General features: G+C 31.0%; 2 long non-coding RNA genes and 1 pseudogene across 2 annotated transcripts; 2 read left to right on the forward strand and 1 right to left on the reverse strand.

The window, feature by feature from the left end:
- Positions 1-4,224: 4,224 nt before the first annotated feature.
- On the forward strand, positions 4,225-7,502 carry LOC112750693 (nuclear transcription factor Y subunit A-8-like; annotated as a pseudogene).
- Positions 7,503-13,057: 5,555 nt separating this feature from the next.
- Positions 13,058-14,156, reverse strand: LOC140179539 (uncharacterized). Its single transcript, XR_011873047.1, has 2 exons — positions 14,020-14,156; positions 13,058-13,447 (listed from the first exon to the last, which is right to left on the reverse strand). It is a non-coding gene; the product is annotated as an uncharacterized lncRNA (long non-coding RNA).
- A 1,754-nt stretch (positions 14,157-15,910) lies between these two features.
- LOC112750696 (uncharacterized) lies at positions 15,911-18,879 on the forward strand. The gene is made up of 3 exons (XR_011872244.1): positions 15,911-16,085; positions 16,166-16,435; positions 18,679-18,879. It is a non-coding gene; the product is annotated as an uncharacterized lncRNA (long non-coding RNA).
- The last annotated feature ends 5,220 nt before the right edge of the window (positions 18,880-24,099 follow it).

A 24,099-nucleotide genomic window follows, 5' to 3' on the forward strand; every position in this document is an offset into this window, starting at 1 on the left:
AATTTCTAGGTGGTAGCTTTCAACTAAGTCATTGCAAGAATAAGGTTAAAAGGCTAAAAGAGAAGTATCAATTTGCAGTTGACATGGCAGCCTATGGTAGTTTTTGATGGGATGATGTGAAGCAATGTGTAGTTGTGGACAACAAAGAGATCCTAGCTGAATATTTAAATGTTAGTTTACTAGTTTGAATTTACTGAATTATTTACATTCAGTTCAACAACTATTTCCGTTCTTCTATAACATTATTGGAATTCATTTTCCTAGAAACAAGTACAAAGGTTGTATACTCCAGGGAAGCCCTTTCCCCTTTATTTGCATTTGGAGAAAATATTTTGTAAAGAAAGAGCAAGTGGAGTGGATGGTTGGTGCGGATTTTGAATACCACAACTGAACCGACAAGTGCACCGGGTCGTACCAAGTAATATCTCAGGTGAGTGGGGGTAGATCCTATGAGGATTGATGGACCAAGAAACAATAATTGAGTGATTCACTTAGTCAGACAAGTAGAAAATAGTGTTTTGGGTTCAAAAGCGTAGCAATTTAGGAATTAAGAACGTAATTAATAAATTTGTGTGAAAAATATGTGAGAAAACAATTAAGGTTTCAGAGATATTTATTTTTCCGGATTAATGGTTCTTACCAACTACTTTAATCATGCAAGATTCAATTAATTACAAACTTTAATTGATTAAACCCTAATTCCTTAGTGATTTAATCTCCTCTAACCTAGTTATCCGCCAATTCCTTGGTCACTTAATTAAGATTAAAGGTTTAGGTTCAATTCTAGTTTATTAGCCACATAAACCCTAATTACCCAAATATAAGATGATTATATGTCACGTATCATGTTAAGTCCAGGCAATTAGTGATTTAGGAGGAGTTACTTTCAAGCTATTATTTAAGTGAGTTAACTTTTCCAAGAATCAACAAGAATTCATGTAGAAAAAGAGATATCTTCTAATAAACTCAAATTCATAAGATGAAGAACGAAAGTAATCCTTGAATATAAATCAGTACATTGATCAAAATAGAGTGATAATAGTATTAATCTATAGAATAAAAAGAGCTCCTAACCTTAACATTGGAGGTTTAGTTGCTCATAGCTCAAAGAAAAACTAGGGTTCCAAAAGTGTGTAGATTGTGAAATGAGGTAGAGAGAAGAGCCGGAGCCCGAAGGACTAAATCTCTTCTCCTTTTTTATCTAACCTAATTGATTTTGAAATAAAATAAACTAATAAAATAAAATAATATCTATAACCCTAGAAGATTGTATCTTCCTAAAATAATAATCAAAAGATATCAAAATAAAATAAATATAAATCCTAAAACACTACCGAAGCCCATTCCTTGAAGTTCAAAAATGCAGTGCTGGTGCTAAACGCCAGGCTCGGCGTTTAGCACCAATGAGGCAGAAGGGATCGTGGGCATTACTGTCTTCCTGGCGCCAAATGCCAGGATCGGCCTTTAGCGCCACTAGCGTATGGTCGTTGCACGAATTACGAAGCATCTGGCGCTAAATGCCAGGTCGGGGCGTTTAGCGCCAACCAGTCAGAGGCCTTGCACACGGTATGAGACGCCTAGTGCCAAACACCCAGTAGTGGCGTTTAGCGCCAGCTTGGCAGCTTCAATTTTTTTCCTTTTTCTTTTGCATGAACTCTGCCAAACTAGCCCGGATTTTTCCTGAAATAAATAAAACTACAACGCGCCTCAAAGTAGCATCCAAACAGGCTTCAAACACTAAAATCTCAATAAAACTTAATAAATTCATGTCTAAAAAAATAAGAAAATATAGGAAAGATGCTCATGCATCAATGCTGTAAGTGGCAATGATGCTAAAGAAAAAGTACAAAAAGATGGGGATGAAGAAATGGATGTCGAAGAATTTTTTATGTTTAACTCAAATCATGATTTTAGTGAATCTCTTCCCCAACAATGTAATTATGTGGCTTCATCTTCTGAGAGGAAACAAGAAAAGAATCCACACTCATCTAAGGCGACGAAGGACACCAACATGATGAAGGAGCTAACTAAGACCCTAAAATATGTGTTTGATCAACAGGGAAAGCTTTTGGATGCATTTGCTTAGGCTATGATAAACACTCATGAAGAAAAAAAAGTTGCTAACATGCTTAGTGAGATTGACTTCACAGATGACGAAAATATTTCTATTGCACTCAAGTTCTCCACAAATTCTCAACTGGAGAAAATCTTTGGTCACTGGTACCTAATCAGAAAGCTGGATTTGTCAAAGCTATATTGCATAATTAGAATAAAAATAAATCTCTTTTCAAGAAAAAAATTACTGAAATTAGTATTATGTTTTATGTGTAATTTGTGTGTTAGGATGTGACATGTGATATATTTAGTTATGTGGTTTTAATTTAAATTTTGCATTGAGTTTATCTTAGTGCAGATTTCTAATGCAGAATTTGAGTTCATGTTAATACAGAATTTAGGATTTTGTTTCAATTTTGCATTGAGTTTATAGTGCAGAAATTTGATACAGAGATTGATTTGTTAGTGCAGAAATATAATTTTATGTTAAGACAAAATTTGGGATCAGAAATTAGTTTATGTTAGAGCATAAATCTAATTCTATATTAATGCAAATTTTTGACATAAATTAATGCACACTTGATGCAAATTTTGGTTTATTTTAGTGGATCTTTTTATTATGTTAGTCCAAAATTTATTTCAATTAATGTATATCATTTTCAATTGTGTTTCAATTATGCATAACTCTAATTTATTTATAATAAATAGTAAAAAATTACAAAAAAGTAGTGGCAATAGAATATGATATATTTTAGGTAACAATATACAACACACAGATCTTACACAACTTTTCAAGATCTAAACTCAATGACATTACACAACTTTTCTATATCTGAACTCAATGAACTCTGTGTATAGCACATCCTGTCGAAGTCATCGGCTTCAATCACAGTTTCCAAGCATGTTTCCTGAATAATAAAACAAACAAAAACATAAAATTTTATGACAAGGTATTTTCATATTTTATGATATATATGACATCAAACTAATTTAATTGATCTCAATTCTCAAACAAGGAAAGATTAAACCACAGAAAGATGTATTCTCTCCCACATTCCAATCAAAAGAAATATCTAATCTGCTATTTTCTAAAGAGAAAAATAGAAAATAAATTAGAGAAAGAGTGAGAGGTTTTTCCTTGTTATTGTTCACATTAATTTCACAACTGTTATTTACAAAACAAGATCACTCACAATGATACTAAAAAGAAAATGAATGCTTTCATGGCCAACCATATTTTGGTTCAAAGGAAATACTTTGAAAAATCTGAAACAAATAAGTCCATTTTTTCATCTCTACTCAATTGTCTTTAAAAACATTATGGCACAACATAATTTCATGCTCAAACCAATGAAAACACAAAAAAATATGGTACATGATAGATCAAGATAAACCAATGAGATAGAAAATCATCAATGAAACCTCCCTGAAATAAAATTTAAATGTTAGTACTTAAACATTTTATAGAGACCGAAAAATACACACAAGTTAATACTAAGTTCTGAATTCCATTGTATTGCTCACGCCTTAGCAAATACACTTTATACATCTTCAATGAAACTAACAACATCTAAATACAAACACAAATAAGAGAAGAGAGTTAGCAAGCATTACGGTGATATTTAACATCTTCCGAAGCTTCTTCCTTACACAGCAGGTATAACAACAGCTAGACAAAACCAATGAATATGCCATCAATTCACCACATGTATCTCCAGAAGCTGAAAGAACACAACAAAAGTTAAAGCGGTGGAATTTTAATAATCTTTTGAGTATTTCAAATTAACTGGATTGTAGAAGTACATACAGTGAGAAGTATTTGCATCACAATTAATGAAATTAAGATTTCAAATTGCATCATAATTTCTTCTCACAAAAGTATTGATAACCAGGGAAAGATACTAGGTACAAAATTAAAATTGAAGCCAAATATATAACTTTAAGATTGATATAAACTTGACAAACTTACACTCTAGACTTGTTGGAAAGAAACACACTACAAAAAAGGGGGTTTAAAATGGCATTTATATTATGGCGTTTTTGAAGAACCGCCCTAATATCCAAACATTATGACTTTTTTGTTGTTGTCATAACTGACTTTCTATTTGGTGGCGGTTCTAGTGACTATGGCGGTTTTGAACTGCCATTATCCCGCATATATAAAATGAAAAAATTAATCCCTAACTGAAACACTCTAAATATACGTTAAACGGCTGGCTCAATCTCATTTCTATCTCTCCCTCGTCGTCCTCCTTAATCCATCACTACCACCGCCGCTTTGTCTTCAACGAAATCGAATGTCTAAGCCACACACTCCTTCTTTCCCATTATCGAAGTTGTTTCCCCATAGTCACTGTCCCTAGCCAATGCAACGATCTCAGATCTTCTTTCGGATCTCGGATCTCCTCCGGCGACGATCTCCTTCGACGACATCTTCTCCCGTAGTAATCTCCTCCGGTGACATCACCTCCAGCTTCCTCTCCTTTCCGTCCTAGTTCTGCGCCTTCTCCGCCAAAATCCTCAATGCCTCCCATAGCGTCTTCTCTGGTGACATCTCTCTATTGAAGATCTCTAAAATCCAAGCCATCACAAGTAGAACAAGCACAACTCTCCCATACTTCCTCAGTTCTTCTATAAGTACTATAGATCTCTCTCGTCCTTTCTCTTGTCCCTTCTTTAATTTTTTTATTTTTATTTTGCAGTATAATAATATAATTAATTACTATTTGTTCTTGTGTTGATTGTTCAATTTGATTAATAATTAAGGTTTAGGCATGACATCTTAATTGTATAATTGTTAGGATTTTGAGAGATAGGAATTGTAGCTTATTTTGAGTTTTGAGAACTATGTGTTTGTTTTTATGTGTGTGTGATAGTTAATGTGTCTAAATTGGTGGTTTTGTATATCAGCTTTTGTTGTGCTTCTAAATTAGTGGTTTAATCTCTCCTTGATGATCTTATGTGGCTGAATTATTTGTAGAATGTGAGATTTTACAATTATTTTCGAAACTATTGTATTATTTATATTTTATATTTTATATTCTAACCAATAAGTTTTCTTTAATGCTTATGGAAAACTTTTTTTGCTGCCAGCTTCAAAGCATGAACCAGATGGCAGAGTAATCTTGGTTGAATTCGAAACCCTTCGGTTGTTGAATACATATGTTCCAAATAATGGGTGGAAAGAGGAACCAAACTCATTTCAAAGGAGAAGAAAATGGGACAAAAGGATTCTAGAATTTGTTACACAAAATTCAGACAAGCCTTTGATATGGTGTGGGGATCTAAATGTGAGGTAGCTAATCTCTATTTTCCTTTTGTCTCTGGCAGTATGAGATTAATCAATTCCAATCTCTTTGTTTGGTGGCATACTTTTCATTATTGTCGTTGTAGCTATGAAACAAGTTCAACTCTTTGTTAGAATCCATGTCATGAAGAAAACTAAAATTCAAACAATTTGAGAGGGTAACTAATCAAAATTAATCTGAAGTTTACTCCAAATTTAATTAAAGCACAAGTTTTCTTATTAGTTTTGAATGATTGATAAAAGCACAAGTTGAAAATGTTTGTTGGATAATATAGTTCCGCAGAGAGGTTGATGTGAGGAAGCTTGATATGAATGAGAGACAACAGATCGTTGACAAGATCTTCAAGGTTGCTGAAGAAGATAACGAGAAGTATTTGATCAAGTTCAGAAACAGACTTGAAAAGTTAGTTCTACCACTTAATTAATTCATCCTTTTAATTATTTTTTTTAATTTTTATAAATATTAGCTAATTTGTATTTAAGGATATATTTTATAAATTATGAAAATGAAATCTTTTGTACATCGGTAAGTTCATTAGATCAGACAGAAAAGAGAACTTCTTTGAGGTCCCTTCACTCTTTTATGTGCTTAGAGCATTGAATGGATTGATTTAAATCCTATTACGTGTTACACATTACATATACACTTCATTTTCTAAGTTCTTAATCTTTTTTTCAGGTCAGCTAATGCATATGTGGAGGGTTAAATGAAGCCATTCCTCTTACTGAATCATCCCAATCCTGTGTTCAATTGCGAACAAGTCAATAGTACTCACTCAATGGTATGTGAAGCTCTTGGTTTATAGATTTGTTGCTTTCAGTTGTAGCTTCTAAATAACTATTTTTTCTCTGATTTCAGGCACATGCTCCTTTTCCTTATAGCGAACCATTTTTTGGTGGTTCATTAGTTGCTTATAGACCGTAGGCTGTTGTAAGTTCTCTCAAGAACATCTTGTTTATTCATGCTATCTATTTTTTTATGCCTGCTATTGTTGAGTTTGAAATATTTTGCTGCAGTTGAATTTTTTATTATAATAATTTACTATGATCTCATTGCATTTTTTAAAAAAATTTATAAGGGTCAACCCCAGATGTTGCCCCAAGTGCTGGGATTAAGATCCTCCAGAATCGCACTACCACTTGATCTTGCTAAAGATAACCCCATTTATATCAATGCTAAACAATACCATGGTATACTGAGGAGGAGACAGTCACGAGCAAAGATCGAGGCTCAGAACAAGCTCATCAAAAATTGTAAGGTATGCTCCATAAGTAAGGATGTAGCAACAAGAACAAGTCAGAGGCTAGTGTGTTAGTTCAGCATGTAGCAAATGTCTAGTTTCCATGTTGAGAATAGACTCAAGGAAGAGGTATAGAGCATCTGCTGAAAATTTGACATGTTTCTGTTGTTAGATTTAGTCATAGTTTGTACACATAAAGTATAGAAGCAAATTGTAGCTTTTTCAAAAATAATATAAGCAAATGTGATAAAAAAAAAAGGAAAAAAAATCAATGATTGTGATGCTAAAGATTAGGAAGCAAATTTAGATATTTTGAGTTGATCTATTTACAAAGACTATAAATATTCTTTGTCAAACAGGTGTATATAAATTGTGCTCACATAACATGCTTAATTTCTTTGTCAAATAGGTGGATACAAATTTAAAAAGTAACAGTGTAGATATAGTTCAAGCACTTAGCAAAGAAAAATTATATATATTTGTGGGTCATTCACTTACCAACATAATTATAATAATTTCCAAATACATATATATATATATATATATATATATATATATATATATATATATATATATATATATATATATAATTTTCATGATTTCTTGCTTTATCTGTGAATATAATTATGTGAATATAATAATTATTTTTTTATTATGTTTTCAAATTATATTTTTATTGTAGGAATTGGATCAAGAGAGTGAGATTCTATCACCAAAATAGTTAGAAAGTATGTCTTTTTGAGCGAGCAATAGAGTAATGTGAAATATGATGGAGATTTTATGTATTAAGAGTTACATGTTAAGATATTTATAGTTAAAAAATTATGCTATGTTTGATACTATGTAAAAGAGTTATTACTTTTAATTTTCAATACTAAAAAATTATATATTTTGTTTAATACTTTGTTTATGAGTAATATATTACTTTGTTTATGAGTTATATAATATTTTTGTTATTTTGAAATTTTAATAAAAAATTTATTCGTTTAATGTGATAAAAAAATATCACTTTTATCTGGTAAAAACGGCGGCTTGTAATTGCCATTTTAAATAACATGAAATGTCATTTTAATATGATAAAAACGGCGATTTTAAACGTCGTTTTAACCAATAAAAATGTCTCTATCAGGGTAAAAACGGCGGTTCAAAATGCTGTTTTAACCAACTAAAAATGCTGTTTTAATCCGGTAAAACCGGCAGTTTCAAATGCCATTTTAACCAACCAAAAATGTCACTCTGCCAAAGTAAAAATGGCGGTTCATAAATGCCATTTTAACCAACAAAAAATGCCGTTTTACCCTAGAAATAACGGCAATTTGAACCACCGTTTTAACCAACAAAAAATGCCATTTTATCTAGAAATAGCGGCGGTTTGAACCGCCATTTTAACCCAATTCAAAAACCGCTGTTTTAACCAGGTAATTGTGGCGGTTTTTCGAAAACCGCCGTAATAACCAAATGGCACTTCAAATTATGGCGGTTTTTCTTGAGCGCCATTCAAAGTAATAATGGCGATTCAAATCGCCGTAATAACCCTAAAAACAACCGTAATTACCAAATATTTTTGTAGTGACGTATAAAAAGAGACAGGAAAGACCATTTGAAAAGAAATAGCACATGGATGTAGATTCATCACATTTAGTGCTAGCAGTACTGGAATAGATTATGACCAACTTACATATGGGCCTGCCTTTTGCAACAGTGACAATCTTTGAAAATGTTTCACAAGGATAGAAAAATGTCTTGATACCTGCAAATCAACTGCCATATTTAATATTTATTACATGAGAAGAAAGGTATGCAAAATCAGAGAGTTCTCCTATAACCTTGTTCTTTTATTAAAAAGCACACAGTTGAAAAGAAAGAGAGGATATACTCGATGATACTACATATTGGAAATTATTCAAGCATAATTCAACATGAAAAATAAGAAAAAAAAGAGAAACGAAGCTTCCACAATTAAGAAATTTTCTCTAGCAGTAGTCTCGTTCAAGGTTAAGGGAAAAACAGACTTCTAGCAATAGTATATAGCCAACTTTATCAAATAATTTTCATTCTAATTCGATTTACTTGTCTTTTTTTCATCAAATCAAGAGCTTGGAAACATCTTGCGCAAATCTAATAAAAATCAAGCAGGATTGAACTTACAAAGAGAAGGTTCAAAACAACAGCCAAGAGGAGAAAGAAGAGACTGAGTTGGCAGAAACAGAAGACGAGTTGGCAACGACGCAAGAAACAGACAACATCGAGCAGATGGAACAAGATTCATTCCTCTACCGTTCCTGGGGAAGGGTTAGGGCGGCAACCAAGGAGTGTGAGACAGAGATAGTTAGAGGTGGGTATGAAAGTTTGAAAAGATATGTCTATTTTAGTAATTTTGCATCATATTTTAGTCTTGTTCATGTTTATCCAAACATAATACTAGACTTTATTTTAGTGTCTTGTCCATTGTATTCAAACACAATACATAAAGAGCAATTTTTAGTGTCTCTGTCTAAATGTCATGTCCTGTTCTATCCACAAAAACGAACGCAATCTTAGGGATATGGATCAGCACTACAAGACTCTACTACTTCTATTCTTTTCATTGGCCATTTTTCTCTAATTTTTTATGAATTTAAACTCTTTGTGTGAAGCATATTGAACCTTAATATTGTTAAAAATATATAGGAAATTTTTTAACTTATTCCTTTCAAAATTTAACCTCCAATAGTTGTCACCTTGTCCTTTGACCCAATGCATCTTACCAAGCATATGTCGTTGGATTTGAAAATCAAATGTTCTAAAGACACATTATACTCCTCCAGCAAGAATTGAACATAAGTTTCGATGCACTCCACCAGAGTATTAATACAAAAATCTACATTGGAAAATTCATATAAAAGCATAACAATATTATTTTCAACATTCACAAAGTGGCCACTCACTACCATATATTGTTTTGAAGTAACATATTCAACACAAATTTACTAGGAACATTTATTTTCAATGTTCGCAGCAGGTTTTAGACTACTGGCAATCTCTTGAACAGTAGTTGGCTACACTTGTTTCCTTTTTTTATTAAGTATTTACCATTCTTTTAGCTAATACACAACAAACTCCGATGCATCTTCCATGATGTATTTTTTTTTAAAATAACTTGGTTTCTAATCCTTCATGTCGCCCATACTATTCAAATCAATAATTTATCTATCTTTTCTTCTTTCCTCTCACACCGTCTTACTCACACCAAGATTTAAAAAAAGTTCTCATCATCTTCTTTGGCCTAGCCCATCTAATGTTACCCACAACTATAACTTTATATCACAAGTGAGACATATAATTGCAGTGGATGAATAGATGATTTATATCGTCATCTAAACCACATAAAACACAGGGTTACCTCATTTGTACCTACCACATTAATCTAGATAAGAATTTTTATTGTGTTAAATTGGCCTAAAATCAGAAACTAGTCCATCATCTTCACCCTAAAAGTATTGTTCCTGCCAAATATTATCAAAAGTATGACGTGTTTCACCAAAGTCCAACGCTTTTGACTCCATTGAGTTGATGAACGATTTTACTGAGAAACTTCTCATCTCGGAGCAACTCCAAATAAACTTATCTTCTGTACTTACATTTAAACATACTTTTTTGTAATAATGATAATTTCTCACAGTGTTTATATTCCCACTCAAAAAAATATCTCCTCCATCTTAGGTTTCACACTCACCTAAAACTAGGGGTGGCAAACGGGTCGGGCCAAAACCCGCTAAATCGGTCTATGTAATTCGCTAAAAAAGGCAGGTCGAGCTAGAAATTTGAGACCGCTATAATAAAAAACCTGTTTAACTTGTACTGCCTAACCCACAAATTTTGGCGGGTTTTGGCGGGTAGGGTGGGCTTATCCAGCGGGCCCGCCATTCTACAAGAGGATGAAGATGATAATTAAATTTAGAACATTATTTTTGTACTTGTATTTAAAATATTTTTCTATTCTATTTTAAGTTATAATTTGAATTATGTTTGATTGATTAGAGATTTGGACAATGTTTAATTTAATTATATATTTTGGATAATTGGACAATGTCAGTTTTATTATTGAGTAAAGTATTGTTTTTGTCCCAAACGTTTGGGGTAAGTCCTATTTGTGTCCCTAACGTTTAAATCGTCCTATTTGTATCCTTAACGTTTATAAAAGTGATTCAATGTTATTCTATTATCAATTATATTAACAAATCAGATTATATTTTTCAATTATTCTCATTTGGATGTATTCATTCTCAATTAGGTCTCACTTGAATGTGTTTGATTTTAATATTATACCCACTATTTGTGTTTAGATTCAATTATGTTTCTAGAAAAGTAAATTATATAAACTAGTATTTTTACCCGTAATACTATTACGGGAATATAAGTCTTTTAAAATTACGTAAGTCCTGGTATTATAGATTATGACACGAAAAATTTATAATATTAAACTACTTTTATAAAATGGTATTAAGGGACAAAAGTCCTCATTGGCTAAAAAGACCAGAATCTTAAACAAAATTAAATAATAAATTTTTTAGTTATTATTTTCAAATGAAAGAGTTTAATTTTTTTTACTTAATTTTAACATTCGTTATTAAAATTTAAAAGAATTTAACGTGTATATTTTTATATTTGATTAGGTATTAAGTTTGTTGCACAAATAGAAATAATTAATTTTTATACTTGCTATTTAAAAATAATATTTTTTCTATATATATAAAAATATAATTAGATATTAATATAAAAAAATTTATATTTATAGTTATAAAATTAACTCATTTTTTTAAAATAATTGAATCTTGATTCTAACTTTTAATCACAACATTAGTATTTTTTTTTAAAATTATATGTAATAAATATTTAAAAGCAAAAAGTAAAAACATATATTAAAAAGATAAGCAGTAAAAATTTAAATTTAAATAAAATATATATATATAATAATATTTTTTATTTAAATTATATTATGTTGTTAATTTTATTTTTTGTAGAACATAAAAGTAGAAAAAAAAAATAGAGAATGAGAGAAAAAAGAGAGAAAGATAAAGAAGAAGAATGAGAGAAGGAGTTTGTTAATTTTGGAAGTTAAGAAAATTTTTTATTTTAATTATAATAAAAATATCTAGTGACAAATTTTGATTTGTCAAATTACTAATATAAAATATGAATTATAAATTATATATAGAGTAGGAAGGATAGAGAGAAATAGAAAAAAAGAGAGGTAGATAAGAAAATATAAGAAGGATGTTTACTAATTTTAGAGGAAAATATTTTCTCTAAATTTTAATAAGAGAGTGTCGTATGACACATTTTAGTTATTAAATTAGTTAGTAATATATAAATATAATATAAAATATAGCTATATTTCAATTTTAGTATTTTAATTTAATTTAAATACAATTAGAGAATGTTATATTGTATATTTTGATTGTCAAATTCGTAATTAGTCATTGATAATGATAATGATATATAAGAGAGATAGAGTGAATGAAGGAATGAGAGAGATAGAGAAAGGAAGAGAGAAGAGGGGAGAGTTTTTTAATTTTGAAGGAAAATATTTGATTTCAATTGCAATGAGAGAGTGACATGTGGCACATTTTGACCTTAAAATTAGTAATATATAATAGATATATAAATATAATATATAATATAGCTATATTTTAATTTTGGTATTTCAATTTTAATTTTAATTTAATTTAAATACAATAAGAGAATGTTATGTTGTATATTTTGATTGTCAAATTCGTAACTAGTCATTGATAATGATATATAAGAGAGATAGAGTGGGTGAAAAAATGAGAGAGATAGAGAAAGAAAGAGAGAAGAGAGGAGAGTTCTTTGATTTTGGAGGGAAAGATTTTATTTCAATTGCAATGAGAGAGTGACATATGACACATTTTGGCCTTAAAATTAGAGATATATAATAGATAATAGATATAATAGATGTTGTAGGAATTAGTTTCAATATTTGATGAGCTATTTTTCGGAGTAGATCATTGATTCTATCCCAGACATTTGTATTCTAACTTAAAGAAGAGATTTTTAAAACCCAAATTAAAGCGTTCATGATGAATTGATGGCAGAATAATATTGAATCACTTTTACAAACGTTAGGGATACAAATAGGATGATTTAAACGTTAAGGACACAAATAGGATTTATCCAAAACGTTAGGGACAAAAACGATACTTTACTCTTTATTATTTTATTTCAAAAAATTTAGTTAATAATTATATTTATTAGATATTTAAAATTATAAAAAATTTAGTGTTTGTAAATTTAAAAATTATAATTTTTTTGCTTTTAAAATTATAAATTTATTTAAATATTTGTAAAATCATATATTATTTTAATATTTAATAATTTAATAAAAAAAATAAAAATTGGTAGATTTGATCCACTAACCCATTATTAGGTAAAATGAGATAAAAATTTGAGATCCTTTCAGTAGAGAGAACAAAATAGATTAACTCACAAAATAACAAACTTTTAACGAAATAAAGAAAATAGGATAGACTAGTCCTTTTACTACCTCTAGTAAAACTACCCCAAAATCATAATTAGTAATAGTGTCTGATGTTGAGCAGAAATTAACTAAAATTTTAAATATTAATTTAATAATTCAATATTTTAACTGATAATTATGAGCCCAATTCAATGTTACCATCATATCCTATTATCCTATCTGTTAGCGTTTCTGGAGGAGGAGCCGTTTAACAAGGTAAAGAGTCTTCCTTGGCGAGGCGGCTACTTGACGGGTGCCAAATCAGTTGTTTCGGTGTCCACCTATTGTTGGGTCCTTATCCTGTTTCGTACTTCTCATATTAGATTCCTGTTCGTTGAGCCAATCCATTACATATGCTTTGCATGAAAAATAAATTATAATAAAATATTACATTTTTATAGTCTAACCTTTTTAGTTTTTATGCATACCTTATTGTTGAAATAATTTTATGAAACACCCAGAAAAGATGTTTTCGAAAGATACTGGATGCATTTCTTTCAGTTATTAAACAAATAATTTTGTAATTTAACTTTATATATAATTGAAAAGAAATAAAAATGGATTTTAACAAAAAAAATTATTCTATTTAGTATCTAAAACCTTAAAATTTAAAATTTTAATTTTTATCGTGTAATAAAATTTATATAAATATGCCAAAATTAATCTTTTCTAGTAAAACAAAAAACCCTAAATTTTTGGTTAATAAAAACGTTTAAAAATACAAATCATAATTAGATTCAGCGGATAAGTACTGAAAACGTTTAGTTGTTATTCCTCTTTCATCCTCGTTACTTCCTTTATTGCAGGAGACCACAGAATTGGCAAAATATCAGCACATAGCTAATTAGCTATTATTGCGATGCTCACAGGAAAAGGGAAAAACAAAAAACTATACATACCAAAAACCATGTCCCTTTAATTGTGAATTGTGCACTGGTGATACCAAAGCATATCCGGATCTGGAGGAGTGCCGAATCAGTGACACAGTCATGACAGGTTGGCAAGACAACTTTCTTTTCAGTGAGTTGACTTTTTGAGCCTCTGGCTGATGAATGCAAGTATATATGCAACAGTTGTCTCCTACCTCTTTGCAATATTTATAATTTTTGGACAAATTACATATTTAAATAAAATGTAGTCTAAAATTATTTATTTATAACATTTGTAAAATAATTAAGTTTTGATCTTAAACATAATTAATATAAGGGTAAACTCTTAGTTTTCAAAATTTGGGATGAATTCTATTTTAGTCTTTAATATTTTAATTGTCTTATTTTTATTTTAAAACATTTAAAATGACATTAATGTTATCCTATCATTAAATTTTTCATTAACACTTAATGAAATTGATGTATTATTAATAATATTTTATTAAAGTTATATTTGTTCAACTTCTTTTTTTATATTCACCCTCTCAACAAGTCCAAATTTTATTCTCTTACACTCTTTTATGCTATTAATTCTTCAAGAGAAAATTGAGGAGGAGAAAAAATGGAGTAAGAGAATGGAGTTTGAGTTTACTAAGAAAATAAAGGTGGAAGAGGGGTTGAGCAAACATAACTTTAACAAAAGCACATTGTTAGTGAGAAATTTGACGGTGAGATAATATTGATGTCATTTTAAGGCTTAGTTTGGTAAAGCTTTTACTTTTCAAAAGTAGCTTATAAAAGCTAACTTTTAAAAGATGGCTTTATAAAAGTTGTAGCATTTATATTTGGTAAATTAAATTAAAAATAGCTTTCAATAAACACAAGTAACAACAATTGCGTTTGGTAAAATAGCTTTTAAAATTTAAAAATACTATAATAGACATAAATGCAAGCATTAAATTTAAAAATTAGTTAACATATGAGGTTATATTAGACTTTTAAATTTTAAAAAGCACAAGCCAACTTTGAAAAGCTCTTTGTTAGGTGCTTTCAAAAGCACCCCTAACTTTTAAAAGCTACAAGCACAAGCACTTGGGCTTTTTAATTTACCAAACGCAAAATGAGGTGCTTGTGCTTTTTAAAAGCACAAGCACCTCTCCAAAAAGCTTTACCAAACCAAGCCTAAATGTTTTGGGATAAAAATAAGACGATTAAAACGTTTAAAACCAAAATAAGATTCACCCCAAACGTTGGAAACCAAAATAATACTTTATTTTTAATATAATATGTTACATACCAAATAAATTTCAAAATTTAAACGTAAGTCCTTATAGGATATAGCTATTTATGTGTATACTATGAAAATAAATTAAATTAAATCTTTTCAATAAAAAATTTTAAATGAATAAATTATTTTTATAATTAAATTTAATTATTTTTTTATGTTTTTTTCATTCATCTTCAAATAATATTTTTTGTCATTAATCTTTGAATTAGTAGACTAATTTAACTAAATTTAATTACCAAAATAATTTGGTCATATAATCTCATTGATAAAAAAAAATCTCTCTTCATTCCGTACAACCTTTTTATTGCTTTATTTTACGACTTTATTTAATTTCTTTAGATGCAATTACAACAAAGAAAGAATTCTTCGATCTTCCTTATTCATACCAAAATTTTTCCTAAAATTAAGAAAAAAAATTATTCATAAAAAAATAACAAGCATAATAATTAAAAATATATCTTTCATAAACTCAAATCAACTAACAAAAAGTTTTTTTTAACTAAGATAAAATATATTAATTTCTAAAAATTTAGAATAGAATACATTAGAGTCTTTTGAAAAATACGACAAAAGTAAAATGGGATACCCACATTAAATTTTAATAAATTACTAAATCACTCACCTTTACTAATTAGATAAACCTTTCTTATAATCCATCGCAAGTTTCATTGCCGACACGAATACTAGCTCCGCGGAGGAGTCCTTCTCTTCAAAAGCTTGAAGATTACTAGCTTGCTAAATTCTCTAGAGTAACGTTGCTACTAGTCTAGCTTCCTTCGTACAATATGGTCTCTTCTATCGAGCTCAAGTAAATCCTAAATTCCGTTTTCCTCCATATTAATTGAATCTTTGGGCAATCAATTAGGCAATGATTCATTGTCTCTTCAGCTTCATTGCATCTAGTGCACATATCTTAAATTCCTGGGATTCGGTTCCTGGGATTCGGCTATTGAGTCTGCTTCGAGTTGGTAGCCCATCATGAAAAGCTCTCCAAAGGAATATTTTCACCTTTGGCAGGCACTTGAGTTCCCAAGGCATGTTCCACAACTTTTTGTCTTGGCATTGTGCAAGGAGTTGATTTTTCGGTGGGTGTGAGAGTTGGAAGGACAATTTATATCCCGAGGCCACCGAGTAGAATCGTGCTTTTCTCCTTTCCAGGTAACTGAATCCTCTTCCTCTTGTAGAATTGGAGTTCGCAAAATTTATGCTGCTATGTTTGGGTTGAAGCTATTTCTGATTTTGTTTTCGTCTCACTGTCTGTTATTGTTAAGTAGTTGATTGACCCAAATGAGTTGTGGATCTATGCGAGCTATTTGGTAGTTTAAGATAGGACTAAAGTTGCTAATTCATGAATCTTCATAAATTCTGACCTAATAACCCATTCCAATCTTCCAATGTAGTCCCTGTTCTAAGATCTTCCTTCCTTCTAAAATGCTTCTCCATGCTCAAGAGAGATTTTGACCTGAGGTAACTCTTTGAAAAGAGGAATATCTATAGTACTTACTTTCGTAGAGTTTACTGATAAGAGAATTAGATTTTGTTAGAATCCTCTAGCTTTGTTTAGCCAACATAGCTAAATTAAACGCTTTTAGATCCTTAAATCCTAATCCTTCTTGTTTCTTTCTCTACAAATGATGTCCCATCTTATCCACTGCATTCTTCTATCTGAATCTTGCTGTCTCCACCAGAAATTCATAATTTTCTTTTGGATGTCTTCTAGGAGAGCTTCAGGTAGCTTAAAATATTTGAGTGTATAAATTGAAATTGTCATAGCCACAACCTTTATGAGTACTTCTCTACCACTAGCTGACAGTAACGATCTTTTCTACGCTTGTAGTTTTCTCTCCACTTTGTCCTTAATGAAGTTAAAAGTCTGTCTCTTTGATCTGTGGACCACTACTAGGAGGTCCAAATACTTATTCTGGGCTCCTATGTGGGGAATTTCTAATGTCTGTGCCAAAGAGTCACGAATATGGTCCAAGGTATTCCTACTAAAGAACACTGAGGATTCGGAGAGATTAACAACTTGACCATTGATCACTGTAGCATTCTAATATTCGCAGTAGCCTATCACATTCCTGAGGGTTCACCTTACAAAACAAAATGGATTCATTTGCAAAGAATAAATGGCATATCACCGAACACCTATTGTTTATTTTCAGCCCTGAGACTTCATTTCTCTGTTCTCCTTTGTGGAGCAGATAGGAGAATTTCTCTGCGCAAAGTAGAAAGAGGTAGGATAAAAGGGGATTGCCTTGTCTCAATCCCCTACACGGTTTAAAGAAATCATGTGATTGACCATCCACAGTAATAGAGTATGATACAATAGTAACACATTCCTTAATCCATTGAATCTGTTTTTCACATAACCCAAATTTCTCTATGATTTGGCAAATGAAACTCCATTCTATCATGTCGTACGCTTTACTCATGTCTATCTTCACAGCCATCTCGTATTCACCAAATTCTTATTTTTCAAAAAATGCATGAGTTCAATGCAATATGGATGTTATCGCTTATAAGTCTTCCTTTGATAAAACCACTTTGGTTGTAACTAATGATTTTATCAAGGATTCCTTGCATGCGATGAACTAGAAGATCGTATTCTAACTTATTGGCTGTACCTAACTCATAGTCTTTGTATTTTAGACTTTAGGGATTAAACAGATGTGGGTATGATTCAATGCCCCCAACATCCTGTCTCCAAACAAGAAATTTTTTATATCTTCACAAAGATCTTCCTTTATTACCTCCCTAAAATATTGATAAAATTTGGCAGAGAAACCGTCATCTCTTGGGGCCTAAAAGGGGTTAATCAAGAAGGTAATTTTTTAATTTCTTCTTCTAAGATCCTCCTTATGAATATCACCTGAATATCACCCAATGCTGACCTAGGATTGGATGAAGTGAACAGTTCTTGGAAGTAACTTGTTTCTATTTGAGCTATGCCACTCAGTTCAGAACTGGAATTTTTGAAACTGTCTGTTTTGTAAATTTTATTTTGTCTACAAATATTTTGGAACTTTGTATAGAAAAACTTAGTGTTCTAGTCACCCCGTTTCAGCCATTGCATTCCCGCCTTTTCTCTCCAATACTGCTCCTCATTTACATAAGCTTCCATTAATTCTTCTTCAAACTGCAGTACTTGAAGCCTATTTGCATTTTGCCTCTTATTCTTCTCCTGGTCTAGAAGCAATTTCAATTCTGAAATGTGTTTCTAAGAGTTATTAGTACTGGCTTTTGCCATTCCACTAATGCATGTCGGCACTTTTTCAATTTAATGAAAAATTTGAACATAGGAGAGCCTTCAACTTGAATTGTCCAGGCCTCTTTAATTATTGCAGTTGTCTACTCGTTATCACATCATCTTTCTTGAAATTGAAATCTTTTCTTTGATTTAGGTTTCTCCTTCTCGGTCAGCAGCATAAAAGAGCAGTGTTCTGGTCCGACATCGTCTAGGTGAAGGATGGTCGCTCTCGGGTACTCTCTTCTAAATTGAATAGATGAAAAGCATCTGTCAATCCTCTCTCTAATAAGATTATTCCCATATTGTTAGTTGCACCATGTGAATTTCATTCCTTCATATCCCATGTTGTAACACCCTACCACACAGAGTTTTACACCTAGGATGTAAAACAGAGGTGGCGAGGCGCTATGACCTCTAAAAGTATATATATATATATATATATATATATAAAACAAGGATAATATATCTAGGAGCCTTGAAAGAAAAAGGGTACGACGAAAATAAAATCGAAGGTACAACGCTCACGAGAAACGGAAAGATAGAAAGCTTATACAGAAAATCAAAAGACAGATATATAAAAGTAGAGTTCCAAATGATAGTTATGTAATCAAGATCTAGACTTGACCTGCAAAGTAAAGGTTGGCTAGAATATATATATATATATATATACCCAAAAATAAACCAATAGATAAATATAAATCCTGTTTCTCCAAGTCAACTTCTAAGAGGGACAAAACATAATATATACAACATGGAGAATCTATACACATATATAAATATAAACCAAATACAAATACCAAGTTCCAAGATAGTTCTTCGCTTCCAAGAGTCTCCAGAATGCTCAGTGCGGTGCCTCTTGACCTGCATCTGAAAAGCAACAATATGTATGAAATGAGAACTGGAGGTTCTCAGCATGGTAAAGGTACCCACATAGTTAATATAAAAGGTCCCGAGGTAATCTTAGAACTTTGACACTCAGATATAAACTTAAAGGAATAAACTAAACTATAAATTTGGTAAAACTCTCTAAGGTGTCCAAGTCTCAATCTAACTTTAATTCTACAATTCACTTTCTGTCTCATTAAACTTTACAATTCACTCTCTATCTCCTCTAATCTAATTGTGATCTAACCCTTCACTTACTATTTCCTCCATTCCTCCAAAACTCCAGTGCACAGACAAGCAATACAGACAAAGTAAACATAAGTAGGATAATAATCACGTAGGCAAGCCCAATTAATGCACAATCAAACAAAAATAAACAAATGCATATGATGAATGCATGTCCTACGGCCGATGAGTCTCATCTGTCGGTTATAAAGCCAAATCCGACATGTTCGGTAACTAACCTTAGACAGAACACCAAATACGAAGCAAGTAGGACAACGCTGGAACCCTTGTATCTTACCCGTGTACCCAGAGTAGGGGACAACTTCACCGTTGCCTCTCACCTAGGTGGTGTTACAATTCTCAACCCGGAGCAAGCGGCGACAGAACTTAACCCTTGCATCTTACCCAGAGTCTCGAACTCTGGATTAAGGATGTATTTTTGCAAAGCCATAGTCCTCCCTCTCAATTTGCAGCACATCCTTCTCCTCACTAAAGAAGAATTGGAATATGTTCCCTCCATGATTAATCACTTTAAATCTCTCAGGTTGTCTCCATATAGAATTCATTGCTGCCTCTATTGTTCCAGATAAGAACTGCCGATCTGCTAGCAATCTTCCTATTAGGCTCCTCTCGCATCTTTTTCGTCTTCCTTGGATGTCTTTTTCTTCAAAATTGATCACATTTTCCTCCTTCATGATTCCCACTCTATAGTTTCCTGTTGGTGTAGTACCTTGCACTGCCATACTTAATCTATTGACGTTTGATCACTTTGTTGACACTTGACGAAGCTTGACTGAAATTAGGATTACTCCACTAAACCCTAGCAGAGCACAGAGGTAATCCTATTAGGCCAAAAAATTCCTTTAGGGATATAACTAACATAAAGTTTAACCTGCAAAGTAAACAAAACTTAATTGAAAATAAATAAAATCAAATTAAATATTCTAATTACTTAAAATATAAATTAACAAACTACTAAATAATATACTTGTCATATTGCATTTTTTTAACAAACAATAAAATTTGCTAATATACCCCTTCATGTTACAAAACCTCAAAACCAATATTCAAAATTAATTATATTGGCTTGTCTTTCAAAGAACTAAAAATTTTATTTATTTTATCATCTGATACACTTATCAATTAATTATTAGATTGAAGGATAACTTTGAAACTCCTTAAAAATGTTATGGATAAAACAAATTGAAACTTTGATGTGATCTTAGTGATCAAAGGAAAAATCGAAATCAAACTTTGATGGAGCTGCAAACAAAGGGTTATGGAAACTCTGGAGACATAAGGGTGAAGTCTTTTAAAGATGTCTTAACAAGGAATGTTACTTCAAAATGAGAAGACGTCAATGACAATAAAATAACAGTGTATCCTTAAACAGTTAAAGGGACAGTTGACATGAATATCATAGAGAAACAAAAGGAGCATCATCGAAAAGTTAGCTATTCCGTTAATTACTGACGAGGTTATCCCATGTCTCCTCAAATATTGGCACATTCTTAGAGAGATAAAAAGTATAAAATCATTTAAAATAATACTCACTTTTGATTTGGTTGAAGATATGGAAGAAGCTTGAAAATCATCTTTCTTACTAAAATATTTTGGAGAAATAAGAGCGTGGCAGAAGAGGAAACAAATAGAAAGAGGATAGTCTGGATTGAGATTTTTAACATGTTGCTTCATGCATGGAATGAAGAAAACTATTGCTATGTGGCAAAAGTTTGGGAAACAACTATAAAGATGGAAGACAATTTTTTAGAAGGAAGCAATCGTAGATCAGCCAAGGTGATAGATACTTTTTGGGTGGCAACAATCCAAGGTAGAGTGGTTTTGGATCTGGATGGAGCAAAATTTGATATTTTTGTGATCAAGACATCGGCAGGAGATAGCAAAACCAACAATGACAATAACAATTTCGATAAAGGAAAGTCAACAAAAATGGAAAAACATGTCAAAGAGATATGCCCAAGTGAGAATGAAGAAGAATTTGTAGGTGCAGTCAATGATTTTTCAGATTATGATGACTCGAAAAGGGATATACAAGATGAGAAAGGAGAATTACTAAAGTTACAACACATGGAAAGGTTAGCACCTTGTAAATCTTCAAATTTAATTAGATGTATCCATGACGACAGACATATATACGAAGTGACTGAGAAAATACTATTTGAGAAGCAAGAAAGGACAAAAGTAGAAGATATAGAGAAAGTACAGTAAAAAAAAAAAGAAGAACAAAATATAGAGAGTGATGACATTGTGAATGGAGAGAGGAAGTGCCTGGAGAAGGGAGTAGGGACTGTTTGAATAATCATGGAGAAAGGGACCTAAACGTGATTAGAAGCAAGAAAGGATAGAAAATGAGAAAGTTTGAAAATTGGTAATAGAGTCAAGTGCAGTGGTTATAATGATGAAGAGGATATTATGTCTATTTTATAGGAACAAAATGAATCTGTAATACTGAAAAGAAGACAAGCAAAGCAGAAGAAGAAGCGAAGAAGTATGCCGAAATACTTAAGGCAAGGGTCAAAAAGTACGATGATTTTGGGGCATGGAGTGTGAGGGGTTGGGGTGTGAGAAGTAATAAGATTGGTTTATTTTATTAGGAGTCGTGGAGACAAAGAAGGTAAAAATTCATATGCAGCTATTTTCATGTGAAGTTGATAGTTGAGAACTGCTAGATAATTTGATATGTTTGACTAAATTGTTATCTAATAGTTCTCAACTATCCACTTCACATGAAAACAGCTGCATATGAATTTCTACTGACAAAAAAATAAATGATCACGAGTTTGATGTAGTAAGCTTATGAGGAGAGTCTGTTATAGTGAGACGAGTGAGCACTAAGGCTCAAAAGCGAGAGCATGTCTGTTATGTGGGAAGGAAATTAAAATAAGGGTGAATACCTATTTTGGTCCCTCATAATTTTTTCGAAGGACTACGAGGCCTCCGAAAAAAATACACGTTTTGGCCCCCTAATAATCAACTTCGTGAGACTATTTAGTCTCTCTGTCAATGATCTCTCTCTAGAACATGCTTATGTGACTCGTTAATCACTAATATATCCTCCATTTAATTTTTATAAGTAAAAACAATTTAAAAATCACTAATATTTCCTAGTTTTACATAGTAAATTTAGTCAATGTATTCGAAAAAGGTAACAAAAAAAACTAACAATTACCCCTTAAAAGACAACAAAACTCCCAATAAAAAGAATTTGTCAATCCTAGTTGGCTTTTAACGGATAAATCAACAGTTTAACATGCTACGTAGGCTTATTCCATTAATATAGAGAGAAAATATTGTCAAAGAGACTAACTAGTCTCACAGAAATAAAATTTAAAGGCTGAAAAGAGTTTTTTTTTTATTGAGGACATCACTGTCTTTCGAGTTAATTATCAAGAGTCGTTTAAGATTTTTTCTTTTAGAATAATAGACAACTATTTATTGTATATTTTGTTTTTTTTTTCTCCTGTATTTTGAATTTGTGGTTGCTTTGCTTTTTGTAACAATGCTTCACATTATTATCTTCACCTCTTGTTTTTTTAAAAAAATGAAAAATATCAAAAACAATTTTAATTTTGAAAAAATTAAATTGTAGGTATAAAATGTAACATTTGCCCTAAAAAATGTTACGTTCAGTCTTTTTGGTCAAGAAGAATCATTTAAAAAATCAAGTTAGTTTTATATTTTTTCATTCGTTTAATTATACTTTATATACACAAAAAATTAATAACTAATCAATAAGCTATGTCAAAATACAAAGTAACCTCATATTACACTTATAATCAAGTTTTATAATAACAGAATCAAACTTGAAATCAAGTTTATAATCAGACTTTATAAATAATATAATTAAACTATATTTTTACAATCAAAATACAATTAGAAATACAAAAAATGCATAACTAAAAATATTTTAGTGTTTATGCAAACTTTAATTCTTCTGCTATTAAAAAGTTAATTACTCTACTGCAAAACTTTTGTGGGAATATTTTTATTTACTCTCTAATATTCAAAATGTATTTTCGTTTTCTTTACTTGCACTTTTATTTCATTTTATTTTAAATACTAGCTGTTTTCGGATTTTTTTTTTTTAATGTTACCTTAAACTCGATACAAAAAAGATATTCTTATTGCTTCGATCAAAATTAATTGTAGCACACCCATTGAAAATTGGTAGATAGAAGATACTGTAATGTGATGAAACCGGAAAAAAATTCAATTCGATTATATTACTTTATCTACGTCTAATTTTTTCGACTAAAATTCTAACCTTTTTTTTTTTTTTAACAAGTGAGCTCAACACAATAAAGTAGAGCGACAAAATCACAAACAAAGTCTCAAACATAAAAAACAACCAATCAAAACCTGAAAACAATTCCTAATGTTATCTCCGACAATACCATCAACAACCAAAAGGATCCAAACTACACCATTCTCTGTAGCTGGTCAA

This window comes from Arachis hypogaea, chromosome 15, assembly GCF_003086295.3.
Source record: "Arachis hypogaea cultivar Tifrunner chromosome 15, arahy.Tifrunner.gnm2.J5K5, whole genome shotgun sequence".
Classification (NCBI taxonomy): domain Eukaryota; kingdom Viridiplantae; phylum Streptophyta; class Magnoliopsida; order Fabales; family Fabaceae; genus Arachis; species Arachis hypogaea.